At 41.9% G+C, this 3,697-nt stretch overlaps 1 non-coding gene across 1 annotated transcript; it reads left to right on the top strand.

The window, feature by feature from the left end:
* Positions 1–364: 364 nt before the first annotated feature.
* On the top strand, positions 365–650 carry LOC149122008 (signal recognition particle RNA). The gene has a single exon (XR_016222248.1).
* The last annotated feature ends 3,047 nt before the right edge of the window (positions 651–3,697 follow it).

The following is a 3,697-nucleotide window of genomic DNA, read 5'->3' as shown; positions in this document are numbered from 1 at the left end:
ATTTCTGGAAAAGACCCGGGAGGCACAGGCAGTCAAAGCCAAAATCAACTATTGGGATTGCATCAAATTGAGAAGTTTCTGTACTGTAAAAGAAACAGTCAGGAGAGTGAAGAGACAACCGACAGAATGGGAAAAAATATTTGCAAACTATGCAACAGATAAAGGGTTAATAACCAGAATCTACAAAGAGATCAAGAAACTCCACAAAAACAAAACCAACAACCCACTTAAGAGATGGGCCAAGGTAGCTATATATTCTAAGTCTCCAACATATCAATGAGAAAACTGAAACTAATTCAAAATAATGATCATAAGGTAAAGCAAGGCCCACAGAGCTAGCAGGTGTTAGAAGTGATAGAGTATAGCCGGGCGCGGTGGCGCGCGCCTGTAGTCCCAGCTACTCGGGAGGCTGCTGCCGGAGGATCGCTTGAGTCCAGGAGTTCTGGGCTGTCGTGCGCTATGCCGATCGGGTGTCCGCACTAAGTTCGGCATCAATATGGTGACCTCCCGGGAGCGGGGGACCACCAGGTTGCCTAAGGAGGGGTGAACCGGTCCAGGTCGGAAACGGAGCAGGTCAAAACTCCCGTGCTGATCAGAAGTGATAGAGTATAGCAAATATTCAGGATTATAATTTTTAAAATATTCTTCTTCCAAGCTGAGCACTGAAAGTCTACAATGAGTCTCAGCCTTTTTTCCCCAAATTTCATCCCCAATCTGCTCCTGTTAAAGGCCCTAGAACTGAGTGTAACTCTCAAAGTAGGGGAACTGACCGGATACTATCATTTTCTTTCCTTGCTGTTTCTTTTCTAATGAATGTAAAGTGGTTAGTGAGGGCTGGGGATGAGAAAAATGATTTCTGGGTTTTCCCTAATCTACCTTGCACTTATCCACTACCACCCTTTTTGCCCCATTATTTGATGTTTAATTTTGGAGAAGATGTCTGTCAACCATGCAGCAGGCTAATTATTGTTATAGTATTCAGGTTGCTCTTGAGTGATGTAAGCTATCTATGACTCCCTAGAACAATCCCAGTGATAAAAATCTGACTTTAGCTAACACGTTGTTAATTAAGGAAAACACTTGGGCAGCCTTTTGTCCTTTCCAGGGCTTTCTGTGCCTGGAGCTTCTCGCAGGTCTTCGTTCACCTGGGCAACTGCACTGCCATCCTGCTCTGTAATTCCCCAGATCCCTTTGAAGATGCGGCACCATCTGCTTGAGATGGAGCCTGAATAATAAGATGCAAACATCCCTAATATAACTTTAGTGTCCCTTTGTGCCACTGCCCATCAGTTGGTTGGGATTCTACTTCTGTCAATGGCTATAAAAGAAAAGAGCAGACAGTTAAATTCTCCTTGCCTTGCCCATTCACGAATGCTTAAAGAGATAATAAAACAGACATTTGTTCTCAAGTACAGCCCAGTTGAAATATTAGGATTTTTTGGTGACTTCTGAAGGTGATGGAAAATGAGTGCCACCTGCTTATGCTGTGCCACTGGGGAGATGACACCCCTTAGGTGAGCTCCATTTAAAATGGGACATCTTTTATTTGATGATGGGGTGCTTTCTGAGTGGGCAGCTGCATCTTAAGCACATGAAACAGAGCACAGCTCGCACAGTTCCTCTGCTTCTTCATTCTCTGCAGTTAGCGCTTGGGCAGTTCAGATCTGTTTGTTCCAGGGAGTGGTGCAGATTTTGAAGAAGACTCAGATGAAAGGTTGGGATGTGTTGAAAAAGGGCCATTTGAGTGAACCCAGGAATTCTTTTGAAACCTGCTATCTTCTTTTCTGGTGAGTTTTGAAAATTCAGATATTTGTAAATTTCCATTGTTACTTTAGGTTTATCACTTCCATCTCTTTGTTTAGGAAAAGGAAGGTGCTGTAACTTGTATCTGCACTTGCTATGGGCCAAACCCCATGTTATGTCACTAAGAATACATTAAAATCACACTTACTGTGGTCCCTTAATATTAATACATTACCTATTAGAGTTCTTCAGGTTTTATCCATTTCCAAATTTTGAATGGGACAGATACCAATTATACAACTACAGACTGGAAATAGGTTTCATATTTGTTCCTTCTAGGGATGAGCATGGTTTTAACTAACTCAACCTAACTGAAAAAATTAAGGCTTCCTCAGAATAATGAACACAGCTGATAAGTGATAACGCAGAGCTGACAGAGATAACAACTACCTCTTACTTTTCAATCACAGTGTTTGATTCTGGGTATCTTGTACTCAGTTCTCTGTTTCTGTGAAGTTATCACACAGGAGAGTTTAGATGGGCCTACAGACATTTAGGTACAAGGAAAGGTAGCTCATAACGGGTGATCAAACACTAGTGACAGTTTTGTGTGTGATGCCTTCTTGGAGAATGAATTCTGCAATGAGAATGGAAGATAATAGACTTCCTCCACAGAGAAGTCTTCTAGGGCTATTAAAGAGGGCAGCTTTTCCACGAGCAATGGCTTGGCTCTCCTTCATGTCTGATGCTAGATGTGGATAATGTTCTCTCAGGCACAGACTGAGTGGTTCATGAAAGCTCAGCTCCTCCGTATTCCACTCAACTATGTCCATCAGACCCTGTGCATTTGCCTGTAGCAGATAATCTTAATGTGTTCTTGATCGTTGATCTCATCTATTAGTCTTTTCAATAATTCTCTTACTAATCAATATTTTTTTCTTGATTTTTTTCTTTCTGATCTATAAAACAACAGCAAATAAAATAAAATCACAACAACAGCTATTACAAAATTTTCTCTATGGAATCCTTAGCTTTCACAATTTTAATCTCTAAAAATGAGTTTTTGCAACTTATTTTAAAGTCTATGCTGAATGTTGATTCCTCTTTGTCTTTCTCCTATAGTAACAATTACTTTAAGATTTCAATGTTCAGGAGAATTTCTACAGGGAAATTTTATAGTCTAGAAAGTTTTTTAAATGGCAAAATAACATTTTAAAATAATATTTTTGAAAACTATCCATGGGCCAGCGCCTCAGCTCACTAGGCTAATCCTCTGCCTTGCGGTGCCGGCACCCGGGTTCTAGTACCGGTCGGGGCGCCAGATTCTGTCCCAGTTGCCCCTCTTCCAGGCCAGCTCTCTGCTGTGGCCCAGGAGTGCAGTGGAGGATGGCCCAAGTCCTTGGGCCCTGCACCCCATGGGAGACCAGGAGAAGCACCTGGCTCCTGCCATCGGATCAGCGTGGTGCGCTGGCCGCAGCGCGCCAGCCGCAGTGGCCATTGGAGGGTGAACCAACGGCAAAGGAAGACCTTTTTCTCTGTCTCTCTCTCACTGTCCACTCTGCCTGTAAAAAAAAAAAAAAAAAAAAAGAAAGAAAGAAAGAAAGAAAGAAAGAAAGAAAAAAAAAAAGAAAACTATCCATGAAGGGCTGGGTGAAATCTACTTCTCTCTAAACTTCATCTTTTGTCTACCATCAATTTTTTTAAAAAGATTTATTTATTTATTTGAAAGGCAGAGAGACAGAGAGGTAGAAATACAAGGAATTTCCCATTTGCTACATTATTCTTCTTCAAATGCCTGTAACAGCCAGCAAGCCAGGAGCATATAACTCTATCCAGATCTCCCACATGGATGCTAGGGACCCAAATACTTGGGCTATTAACTGCCAACTTCCCAGGATGCATTAGTAGGAAGCTAGATCTGAAGCCAAGTATCTGGGACTTGAACCAGCACTCC

The sequence above is a fragment of the Oryctolagus cuniculus genome, chromosome 15 (assembly GCF_051225735.1).
Source record: "Oryctolagus cuniculus isolate XC-2025 breed Fujian yellow rabbit chromosome 15, ASM5122573v1, whole genome shotgun sequence".
Classification (NCBI taxonomy): domain Eukaryota; kingdom Metazoa; phylum Chordata; class Mammalia; order Lagomorpha; family Leporidae; genus Oryctolagus; species Oryctolagus cuniculus.
This window is presented reverse-complemented; position numbering and strand designations above follow the sequence as displayed.